Source organism: Mytilus californianus, unplaced genomic scaffold (genome assembly GCF_021869535.1).
Source record: "Mytilus californianus isolate M0D057914Y unplaced genomic scaffold, xbMytCali1.0.p SCAF_12, whole genome shotgun sequence".
NCBI lineage: Eukaryota > Metazoa > Mollusca > Bivalvia > Mytilida > Mytilidae > Mytilus > Mytilus californianus.
Window position 1 is genome coordinate 15,831,146 of NW_026262604.1, and position 13,976 is coordinate 15,845,121.

Consider the following 13,976-nt stretch of genomic DNA (forward strand, 5'->3'; position numbering starts at 1 on the left):
GAACTCATTAGGTAACTATATTTTTTTTTCTTTGATGAGATAATGGCCATGGTAACGTTTTATCATGCAAATATTCAATCAATAACTATTGACTCTTGTTAGCTCTAGGTAGCGTGTTATCAACAATGTGTATCGATGGTAAAAGAAATGTGTGTCTTTAAAGTGCACTTTATTTCATGAACTCGTATGGCAGAAATACAATTGATACATTTAGATATGTTATGACTCATACATTTTGCTATCTGCCCAACGAACCAGTTCAAAGGAAAAACTCAATATTTTTTCCTTTAAAATCTAAGATCAAAATCACTGCCTTTGACAATAAATCACCCTATGTTCACCTTTTTCATTGTTTGAGTTGTGCACATATAAAGAAAATCTCCGATTGTTTTCACTGTATTCCAAGCACAATGCTTATTTGGATACTGAAGGGACATTTTGGTCATCAAGAATGTTGTTTGAACTAATTTTAAAAAGATCGAAGTATATATAATTACATGGTATTTGTTGTTCTCAAATATTACAATACTGTGTTATCTTGAAACACAATTTTGAACTAAAAGGTCATCATGCATAATCTTCCCTCAGTGGAAATGGAAAGAAGGAAAACTCTCTCACTTTGTAACTCCAACGGTATGATAACTGCAAGTTACCGATGTACTATTTGTTGTCCTCGCTTATTTATACTTGTTTGACCTGGTTTAAACGGTTGATGTTGATCGAATTCATTTGATTAATAATGGTGCGATCGGTATGCAACGTGATATATTCCAAGTGTTTTCAAGATCCTAATTCAGGTCATTCGTAAATGGTTAAAAGACAGCACATTAAGTCCATTAATTTTGATTTACTATTATTGTGTCGATACATCTGTTATGATCAAAGCTAGGGTTAGATGACATGACTACTTTTAGAACTTCATGAGGCAAAGACGACTGAAGAGGAATTTGGATGATTAAGACCTATTGTTTGTATAGTACTTGGTACTCATTTTATTATTACTAATGCATCATAAAGATAACAGGAATTCCCATAAATGATGGTCAGTTCAACAAATCACACCAACCACCTACACCTGAACCCTTCGAAAACAACACCTTATAAATTTCATGTGTTCGAAGCGCTGTTCTGACTGACTGGGTACAGGCACATCTGAATCATTTGAGAAAATAGACGTTCAAAAAAGACCCTCAACATCGAACAATAATCATATTGTACATGTAGGCTGACTGGGTACAGCACAACATGAAGTGGTGGTGGAATTACATGCAACAGTTGTTTATCAATGTTCAAATCTCATAAACCCACTAAGAAGATACAAATCATGCTTCAAAATCAAAAACTGAGGGAATCGCATGAACTCCTAAATGAGCGATCACATATGCGCATAGATTTTGTTTATCTAAATTCCTTATAGGAATACATCTCTCAATCACGTGATGATTGAATCAGTTTAAGATTGAAGTCCAAAGTATAACGGAAGTCATCAATTGAAAAGATCAATTTATAGATAATTATATTTTATTTTGTACGAAACAAAGGTCATCATACATAATATCGCCTTAATTTGGCTGAGAAAAGGCCTGTCTCCAACTGTGTAACGCCAAAAGGTTTTTATGTATGATGACTATGAGTTACTGATGAACTAGTATTATTCCTCGGTTATTGATTCTCATTTGACATGATGTTGATAGATATACAGATGATTAATATTGGTGCAACGTGATAACGTCCATTTTTTCTCCAAATTGTCATTTGACCCAAACTGTAGTCTTTCTTATTCAGGTCAATCTTAAGTGCGTAAAAGACATGATGTTTAGTGCATTGATTTTGATTTACTATTATTGTGTCGATACATCTGCTACGATCAAAGCTAGGGTTAGATGACATTACTACTATTAAAACTTCCTCAGGCAAAGTCGACTTAAGAGGAATTTGGATGATTAAGACCTATTGTTTGTATAGTACTAGTACTCAATTTATTTTTACTAATGCATCGTAAAGATAACAGACATTTCCAGAAATGTTGGTCAGTTCAATAAATCATATCAACCGCCTACACCTGAATCCTTTGAAAACATAATGAAAACAACAGCTTATGAATTTTATGCATTCCAGGCGCTTTTATGGATTTACCTTCACCATGAAAGGTCAAAGCCTAATAAAAGAACTGAAAGAGTTGTATGACCAAAAAGGATCTACGAAATTAGACAAAACCATCTGTATTCAAACTTTGACTGAGAAAAATAGACATAAAAACATGACCCACAGCATCGAACAATAAGCACATGGTTCAGATAGACTAACTGGGTACAGACACACCATGTGGTGGAGATTAAATTAAAGGCAACAGTAGTTTACTAATTTTCAAATTTCATAAAACCATTTAGAAGATATAAATCATGGTAAAATAAAAATAAAAAACTCAATGAGCGATCAAACGTGCGCATAACATTCCCCCTTTGGCTTTTGACCATTGATATACACATTCTTTATTTGGTATACATCTTTCTATCAAATGATGACTGCGTCCATTTTAGATTGATGTCAAAAGTATAACGGAAGCCACCATCAGATGAAACGAGATATTTACTTTGCATTAGAAGCATATTTTATTCGAAGGTTACATATTTTTAATAAGATGCTGGGATTTTTTTTTGTGCTTTTTTTTCCCTTTAAGTATATATAATTAAAAATAGAAAATAACAGTTGATATGTATTTATAGATAACTGACATATTTCTTTTTAGAATTTTCTTAGGGTAGGCAACTTTTCGGAAAGGTTTTGCCCAAATAGTGAAGGTTGTTTATTCACCTGTAGTTATTAACGTGCTTGTTCCATTTGTATTGTATGAATTGTTGTCTCAAAGGCAATCATACACTATCTCTTCATATTTATAATATTCTTGTACTTAAAATCAGAATTAAATTATCGACTATTTTAACTGTTTCATTGAGGTCCGTCTGGATCTGATGGTTTAAAACATTTAATGTAGGTGACTTTACGAAACTTAAAGACTAGGCGTAGCTAATAAAAGTCAAAGTCTATTGTTTTTTAAATATTAGTCAGTCGAAATTTACAGAAAACGGCAACAAAGGATTGATACATCAAATAAAAGAACAAAAATGAATATTCCATCGGTTTTTGTTGTGATTCTCGGTAGATTTCTGTGGATTATTGTTTTTTCTATCTGTAATTGTCTGTTCTTTCTTTTTCTTTTTGTCATGGTATTGGGTTTTTTTTACTCATGTTTTCGACTGCACCCTTGGTGTGTTCATTTATTCATTATATAGAAAACTAATCTTTATATGTTTTTCATATTTTCTCTGTTTATATTTTAACATAATTATTCTCTGATTTATTTATCTTTTATCTATTTATTATCATATTTGCTTTCTCTATATGTTGTCTATTATGCTCTATTCTGTAAACCTAACAAAACACCATGTTGATTGCCAATTCGGAATTACTTTAATTTTCTTATTTATTTCAAGGCTAAATATAATTGACAGGCTGAATATAATCTCACTGACCTTAAATGTTATCTTTTTCATTTTTTATCAATGAATATAAAAAAACCATATGCAAATTATACGCAAATCAAACCTCATTGTGGGAAATGTCATATTTTGATTGATAAATCACTGCCACACTTATATAGAAAAATCGCATAAAATTCATAATTCTTGTTAGATGAATAGTTTCACCTTACTTGTTTTTACTTGATAAAGCTACGATTATAAATGATATAATCAAGAATGAACTTTTTCGTTCCTTCCTAAACCAGACTGCCCATACCTCATGCATAAGGAACTACACAGGGTATTAGGTGCACAGTATGTATGAATGGTAATATGGGATGAATGTCATTGAAAGATAATAATAAACAGTTCTTCCAATACAACGGCATCTTTCATGTTAGGTTTAGTCACGGTATTTTACTCCGACTTTCATGAAAAAAATACGCATCAAAATTGCCTATCAAACAAATCTTCATACAGTAGGGGAGCGGACGACTTTTATTCACGAATTTCAAGTCAAAAGGGACAGAACATAATTCAACTGATCAATTTGTTCGTTTTAATGTCGTGTTTAATGCATCTAAAATGTGCAGTCAGTATTTGAGGGATGTTTTTTTTTTTCAAAGGACAAAACCATTGCAAGACAAAAACGAAAAAGACGAAAAGATAATCAAACATCTATGTAAAACACAAATTGGATGCCTTATCAATCTTTGCACTTAACTGTATTTGGCAAAACTTGTCGGGTCCTGAATGACTTCAACTTCGTACTGTTGGCCTTTTTAACTTTTTTTTTATTCGAGCTTTACTGATGAGTCTTTTGTAGACGAAACGCGCGTCTGGCGTACAAAATGTTAATCCACTAGCAACATGTTTTGAGCTCTCCGATCTTTAGATGCCAGAATAGTCGTCTGACCTGTTATCAAACCTATGTATTGAATTCTCGATTATGACATTTTGACTGAGTGTGATTTCACATGTCGTTTGAAGCATGCATAGCAGGAGATGCTTAGCATGTCGACGTAATCGGTATCGCTCCTTTTTTATTTGAGTTTTTGTTTGTTACCTTGATTTGTATCTTCGTAATTTATTAACGAGATTTGAATATTGGTAAATTACTGTCGCCTTAATATATAATTTATTCTTAGATGATCGAAGAAGTCCAAGATGAAAATGAATAATTATGATCAGGAAAGCTCACAGTAAAATAATTGAAAAACAAACGTTGTTAAGTACCTGACTACACGTTCAGAACGATTAGCAAACAGATAGCAATTATTATAAACTAACATGACACGAAATAGCCTTGTATCAAGTATTCTGCTAAATATCGTCTAATTTAATTTATAGGCATACTTCGCATTTATCTTAAATGATATATTAATTTCGTCTTGCTTTTTGAGAAAAACCGGAAGGTGCATTGATTTTTCCTGTTTCTAACCTAATTGGCTAAACTTTTTAATACTGTTTAACATTCTCCGGGGTGGTTTATATTATACAAATGGTGTCCCATATTACTTTTAGGTGTACTTTGCATGACCGCCTTCATTTGTTTTATATATTTTTTTAATTCTCTGCAAACATTCATTCGACTTGATCGTACCCGTTCAATAAGGCTCATACATATAGCTCCAAGTTTCAGAGTTCAAATTTAAATCTTTGCATACCAGATTGACAGTTTTTGGTGAATGTTACCAAACATTGGTCATGATATATATTTTCTGCAGGTATTCATTCTTGTTTTTTTTACCTAGTCCAGTCTTGTTTCTTTTTAGTTGATTTGTGTATTGTACTTTTAGACACTTTGTTTTCGTGGAATGTTTGTATCTTTTGCCTAGAAAGTACAGTAGCGAAATATTGAGAAATAACATAGGTAACAGCTGTTTATCAAGGTCATTTTAGTTAAACTCCCTCGAGCAATGTTGCAGGAAAGTGCTTCGGACGAATATACTTTATTTTAATTTTTAGTACCTACATTCTAAAAAGTGTTACCTTGATCTCGTCACTAGTTTGATAGATGATGCAACTCATAAAAAGTGTTTCATAGTTTATTGCTTTTTTACTGCTGTAAATTCTGATTTAATATGTAAATTAACCAAAAAGATCCGTTACACAATTCATAGATTGAAATAAACAAACAGTCTATGATATTACCCATCCTTAATTTTCGAAACAAAAGTGCACACCCGACGAAAACCATGTCTATTTGTCTTTGCACAAATAAGGACAATCAGTAGAATTGAGGATAATGTTCAGTTACACATGAAAGTTTGAAATTTACTTACAGTCTTTTATATTATATTTCCTTAATGTTTTAATTAAAAGTGTAACCCTGACGAGATCCAGCAATGGTGAAGTATTTGACAGTTTTAATCGAATAAAGTCATTCTGATCAGATATTTTAGACAAAGTTAGAATATATCTAAAATTCTTTATTAAAGATCGGACATGAACAAATAGGCAGTTTTTCTATCGAAGATTGGTGGTTCTCTAGGGTTACTCCAGCTAACTGACAGAAATTATAAATGGAATTATTTCAAAGCAAAAGATCTTTATGTGTAGTACAAAACTGAACACTGCCTTCCAGTGCACATGTGTTCATTCGGTTTTTTGTTGATCGCTTTTCTCGTACCGAGTAATCTTGAGATTAAATGGACTTTTGGTTTTGTATTTTCAATTTTTGTTTCTTTTAAAAATTGTGTTGACTTATGGGATTTGATTGTCTTGTTTGTACATTTTAGTGTTTTGTATTTATTTACAAGATATAAGTACGAAAAATATAAAATTATCATGTCTGACCAAAGGAATGTGTTCGACTGGCAGATTCGTATGGAAAGCATGATTAATTTGGAAAGAGTTTTGTTTCTTTTCGTTTTTCTGTATTGTAACACTTTGACATTGAAATTATCATAATAGTGTAGATACCAGGCTTCTTAATTTATTACGCCATTTTGTCTACATTACCTTATCAGTGGCATTCTAATGAAAACATTTGGACGATCAAGTCAATTACGAAATTACGAAGTTTGAGAGCATTGAAAATAAAAGGTAAAAATCAAATTGATAGTACTTTTCCTCGATCCTGTTGCATGTTATCTAGATCCATTTATTACCATTTTATCTGGATCGAGTAGATATATTTTTAATCTCATTTGCTATCATACTACTATATATGAAAACGTTTCGCCTGGGACAAGTACATGTATAAAAATAAGGAGATATAGTATGATTGCCAATGAGACAACTATTCACAAAAAACTTAGTCTTTAGTTTTCTATGTTATGTCATCTGTACTATTCTTTGTCTGTTTGTCTTTTTATTTTTGGCCATGGCGTTGTCAGTTTGTTTTCGATCTATGAGTTTGACTGTCCCTCTGGTATCTTTCGTCCCTTTTTCAAATTAAATGGATGTAAGCAAATATAGGCAACCGTGTGGCCTCCGACAATGAGAAAAACCATAATGCATAGTCGGCTATGTGTACCTGTGTATATTTTTAAATGAAAAGCTATATTACATTTCAGTGTAAATTTAACAAAGGATAGGAATTTGCAATCAAAGTTAAATGAGAATCAACTATTTGTTTATGACAAAGTTGATGAAAAACAAAAAGTGCCTAACTTAAAGAAATGTTCGCTGAGGAATTAATTGAAATTTATGTACATTGTGAAATTAATCCATTTTTTTTAATCGTATTCAAGAACTTGCAGACTAACCTACTTTTGCTGCTAATTTTCATAGCAAACAAGAAAAATCATTAAATATAATTGATGTAATAATGTTAAAAAAATATCAGTATTTGTTTAATATGCAAATTCCACCTAAAGACGGATAGACTTATCCTTCAGGGCATTAAATGTAATGCGGTTGATGGAATTGAGTAATTTATACAAACATAAAAATGATAAAAGATAATACATTGCTAATGAATCTAGTCTGGGGTTCCCATTCTTCCTCTCATGATAAAGTCTTATACAAATGAATTGCTTGCGATAGAACGTGTTTTTACATATTCAAATGAAAAGAAAAAGAAAAATAACTTTAAAAATCATTATAGATATAAAAAACGGTTTTTAAAATATAAATTCAAATACATTATAGATGAACTTTAAAAAACTAGGGGAGATAAAGTTTTTTGTATGAATGAAGTGCTTGCTCTTGTGCTTGTACATATCTAGCCGAAAAGAAAAATTAGAAAAAAAGTTTGACTATAAAAGCTATATTTATTATTAATATTTACATAAATTATAGGTTACCTCTCAACAGAAAAAAAACTAAGGGAGAAAAGTTTTTTATGAATGAAACAGCTAAGCTTTTTTACATATCTAACAGAAAAGATTAATTTGAACAATCAGTTTGGATATCAAAACCATATCTAGTAATAATATTTACATACATTATAAGTGAACTTTCAACAGCAGAAACTAGGGAAGATATTTATTTTATAAATGAAGAGCTTGTTATAAACAGTTTTTTACATATCTAGCAGAAAAGAAAAACAAGAATAATCATTTTGGATATAAAAACCATATTCAGTATTAATATTTACATACATTATAAGTGAACTTTCTATATTTACATTCATTATAAATGAACTTTCTATAGGAAAAACTAGAGGAGATATTTTTTATGAACGAAGAGCTTGTGATAAACAGGTTTTTTTTAATATGTATCTAGTAGAAAAGAAAAATTATAATAACTAGTTTGGATCTACAAACCATATCTAATATTAATATTTACATGCATTACAAGTGTAAGGTGAACTTTTAAAAGAAAAAAACTAGAGGAAATAAAGTTTTTTTTTATAAATGAAGTGCTTATGCTAATCAGTTTTTTATATATCTAGCAGAAAAGAAGAATAAGAATAATCAGTTTTGAATATAAAAACCATATTTAATATTTATATTTACATACATGACACATGTAGATGACCTTTTTGGAGGAAAAAGCTAGGGGAAATGTGATTATTTAAGATCCCACATCGTGAATCAATCACATTAATTTATATTTATAAAGATGTATTGAAAAGGTCATTTCATTTTTAATTACCCAAAAACATCTTGGAAGATACTTGGTACTTGTAGGTCAAATTTATGATTCCTCCTTCGTCATTTCATCACAAACTTTAATAAGCTATTACCTGAATCGTTTATTGACTAGATACGAGTTATCTCCCATTAATTAAGTACTTGTTCGCTGCATTGGAAATCTAAATACAGAAGTAAAATACATTTAATTTAAAATCAACTTTTGAGGTCGAAACAAGTATGCTAGAGTTTACAACAAAATATACTGCCAATACCAATCATGCATGTAGCCTCATTCTGTATATGTCTGTCTAAAACCAAGAGCCTGTAATTCAGTGGTGGTCGTTTGTTTCTGTATGTCATATTTGTTTTTTGAAGTTGATTTGTACGTAAATTTGGCCTTTAGTTTTCTTGTTTGTTTTGTTTTACATTTTATGGTGTCGGTACCTTTAATTGTTTGCAATGCGGTATGGGTTTTTCTCATTGTTGTAGGCCGTACGTATATAACTACAGATTCATATATCTACGACATTTGATCTCTGGAAGATAGTTGTCTCGTTGGCAATCCTACCACACATTCTTATTTGACAATGCAAAGTTTTTAAAGGTGTTATAACAAATAAATCCATTATCAGATATGGAATTTTATATCGGAGAACAATGCTATAATTTTTTAAAGGAATTTAGGAATAGAAATATTTCAATAGTCATTATTCCATATATATCATCATATAAGTTCAAATCAAGAATCAAGAAAAAAAGATTAAGAAACAAAGCTTGCATGTCAAATGGAATGCAGTTACTACAAAAGCAAAAACGATATATGAATACAACACATATGTAGATGTTCAGAATGATCACCATGAATCAATCACCTATATCATTATAAGATATAAAGACCAAATACGCATACATTTAGAAAAAAAACGTGTAAATACAACGTGCAATATATATCACAAATGATTGATTCTATCTAGCAGCTCAATAAACTTCGATAACACTAGTGAAAGTGCAACGTGGTAATTTGCTAGAATTACAGATATCATGCAATAAAGGTTGCATGTCCCCAAATTGGTTGATCTTAAGTTCACATAACAAATTGCAAACTTTTACAATATTTTTGGTATATAAAAATACGAAATTAATTAGTGTTGATTGCTGTTAATATTAATAAACTAAATAGAAATCGATTTTGACTTAACAGGTCTGCACAGACTGAAATACTAACATATTACTAAGCCATGGTCAGTTTTTCAGTCAATTTTCAAACTTAATTCAGCGGTATTTCAAATTCACTAGCAGTCAATAAAGATCTGTTTAGTCTATAACCATATTGTTCAGGAGCTTGTATTTATCCGAATAAAATAAGAAAATGCTGAATTGTCTGAAAGGCTATGAAACAACACAAGATTTACTGCAAGCGAAATGTTTGAAAAATACTTATTTTCCACTGATTTTCATTTTAACCTTTGTTAGTAGGAACACTAAAACGCCAAATTTTACAAACAAATGTATCCTACCAGTGTTAGGTACAAGTTTCAGCAGTTAATATTTGTCCTCAACAATACACAACAAATGGAAATTAGAACAAAATTATTTTGATGGGGAACAATATTATTCCGTTTGTCAGTTTTTGGTGTTTTTGTTAATTTTTATCTTTTATAGAAGGTTAAATGAAAAGAAATATCATACAAGTTACTCCAATACTTGTATTCTGGGTAATATTTTCAAAAGTGTACACCAACCAAAGCATTGTGATTTGTTAAATAAGTACCAAATAATTTCAATTCAAACAATGATGTGACGTTATTTCCATTTGGGGTACGAACAATAAAATTACCCATAGTCCTTTAGATTCTGAAACGGCCAATTGTTTTATCGCATTTTATTATCCTTGATCTGTTTACGGCATGTTAGAAAACAATTGACCGATTTTAAGGGGAAAGACCCCTTAAAGGAAGATAACTGTAAAGGAAGAAAAATGTTTTAATCAGAAATGCGTTTGCGATAGTTAGTTTAATCAATGCTTTTTAAGCATTCGGGTGAAACCAAAATTAGAATAATTTGTGTATTATAAAACGTACAAGCCGTTTGAAAATTATTTTCTTAAACCTTTGTCCCCTTAATACCAACAAAACCATCAAACATGGAAGAAAAGTAAACAAAACAAAGCAAAGTGACCGTGACGTTTGGATAAACGCCACACAGATAAAGGTATACATTCATCATATAGCACCACAGCTATAATTACAGAATGTATTTAAAAGACCTCTATAATCGGCGAATCTTGAACATTATAGAAGATAAATGCATTTCAAATAGTGAAAAAATCCTTTCATACAAATGAAAGTATAAGAAAGAGATTCCTCGAAGTAATTGTACTTTTAATTGCAAATACATTCCGATACCACACAATATACACATACAAATGAAAGTATAAGAAAGAGATTCCTCGAAGTAATTGTACTTTTAATTGCAAATACATTCCGATACCACACAATATATCATGATACCAGTCCATTCTTTCTGTGGTATTTCGTCTATAACATTATTATTTCCTGATCAATGAAAACATAAGTAGAGCAGTTTATACCATTTTGAGGCATTATACAGGAAACTTTTAACTTTTAATGTATATTTTTCAAAAAGTAAATTAGTAAAGTTATATATTCATACCTAATAACAATTTGCCAAATAAAACAGATAACAGCACGTATTAACTAATTGATGATTTATATGTTTTTGTGAATGAATAGAAAAATAACCCCCAGATTTTGCCACGCTTATTGAATCGAATAATATTCATTATTATACATTGAACACTGACTTTGACTATGGTTAATGATCTGTGCTTGTTTGTTTTCATCAATATGAATCAAGCATTAGACATTATAACTTATTACAATTTAATTACGGTTATATTTTTGTGTGTAACCTATTTTTTCCATTTTAAAATCTCATATATATTACTCCAAACAACTATGTAATGAATGAAAATAAACAAGTAACGAGAAATTAGAATATCTTTGCTATTCAGAAATATACATTTTGAACTTGTTAGGAAACGTTTTTACAATTATCTTATTCTTATCATTCAATTAATATTATTATTATTATTATTAATTTCATTTGTATTATTATTATTTTTTTTATTATTAGTATTATCATTTTTACTATTATTATTATTATCATCATTATTATTATTATTATTATTATTATTATTATTATTATTATTATTATCAGAGTTATTATTTTTATTCTGTTTCAGATTCATAGAGTGAATTGCATTTGTTAAATCACAGGTACTGTCCATCCAAGAAATAGCTGAAATTGTTGACTAAGATTTTATTAATCTTTACGAGGAAAAACAGAACATATCCTAACTAGCACAAGTTGTAAGGACTAATAAGTACATTTGCATAGCGGCTTTTAGACATTTCCGGAAACTGTCAGGATTACAATTACACTTATAGGTAGCATTTAAATCTTGAGTCGTTTCAAAGTGTAAATATAAACCGTCGGTTCGAAACAAAAACCTAACTCCTTCGATGATTTTCTATAGTCGAACAACGGGATGTTAAAGAAATATCGGTAAAAAATGGCATCTTGGCAGCTTGAGGTTGGTCAATATCACGGGAGGGGGGTCTATTCCTATATGAAGGCATATACATATGTGCCGCTGGAATGTGTTCCTTTTTTTGATACGTCAAATATATCAAAGGTAGTAATTGACCAATTGTGATATATCAATGGGTCATAATTTTTTTAGTTTGTTGTGCAACGATAATCACTGAAAGGGTTGTGATTTCGCTGTGAAATATATGTATAGGTAGGGATTTTACAATTATTTAATATATGAATGGTGGGGGGGTTATATCCCAGCTGCACAACTGTACCCAAAATCCAAAATGTCCTGTACCAAGTCAGGAATATGGCAGTTGTTATTTAATAGTTCGTTTCTATGAATGTTGCATTGTTGTTTGTTTTTGTTGCACTTCTGTGTTCTGTTATTTCGTTGTTTTCCTCTTATAGTTGATGTGTTTCCCTCGGTATTAGTTTGTAACCCGGATTTGTTTTCTCTCAATCGATTTATGACTTTTGAACAGCGATATACTACTGTTGCCTTTATTTATCATATGATTTCAGAAATAAATGACGTAAGTGCATCGACTACCAAAGATGAAACACATACATGTATTCATATTTCAAGAAACATATAACCGTCTTATTAATTGGCCTTCTTTGTATGATTGGCAGAACTTATAAGGTGGGTGGCAATATCTTCCGTTTGCAGTAGATGCTTTCGACGGAACTTGAACTGCAAGTTAATGACCGATAACGGAACCACAGGAACAGTTTTCCTCGGGACACAGACATTGTCACTGCATTCACACTCATGTTGTAATATCGAATGAAGACAGGATATGTTATGCTGAGTGCGGATACCTTTAACATCAGCAATATATGTTGATGAGAAATTAGGACAAGAATTACTTTTACCGACTGAGCTGGTTTTGCCAGGCGACAAAATTTATCCGAACAGATATCCAGTATATACTGCAAACCTCCGAATATGCAGAGGAAGTGTAAAAAAAAACACAAAATTATGGGGACATTGTGGCGAGTCACATTTGTTGTGACCATAAGCGCTGCATTTCCGTGTCGTCGAAAAGACTTATTTACAGGATAAAAAATATCATTTCATTTTACTATGTATCTTAATTGTTTTGTTTTGTTTTGTTTTGTTTTTTTTTTTATTTCGAGAAGACCCCTTGGTTTTCGTCAACTGTAATCGTAAGTCTAAGTGTAATCCTAGGTATAGACCTAGTTTCCGCAAATGTATATAAGTACGTTTTATAATGATTAAAACAAATATATTTCGTCAAAACGTTTTCAGTTCAATAATACTGGAACTCAAGGTTGCATATCCCTAAGACAAAATTGATCCTAGTCTGTTATGACTGTTCGGTTAAGAACAGACAGAGAGAAGATACCAAAGGGATATTCGAACTAATCAATCGAGAACAAACTGACAAGACTAACAACCGTATTCAAAAACAACATAAAAGATAAAATACTGAGCAACACGAACCCCATAAAAACCGGGGGTTGTATCAGTAGCTCCGGAAGGGAAACAGATCCTGCTCCATATGTGGTGTCCATCAAGTGTCTAGACTTACATAAAATTACCGTAATTAAAGTGCCTTATAAATATTTTCTGATTTACAACTATCAATGCGTTTATGTCACTTGTTGCTTTTGGTTTGACAGTCATATTCGGCCTTGAGCGTAAATCCAGAAAAGTTCTTCAGACACATGAAAATTTTTTCAATGTTGTTACGGTGGCATTGCATGTATTGCTTGAAAATTGATGCTAGAAAACATTTTAGCTAACCCAAAAACAAATAACATATTACATTCTAAGGTATTT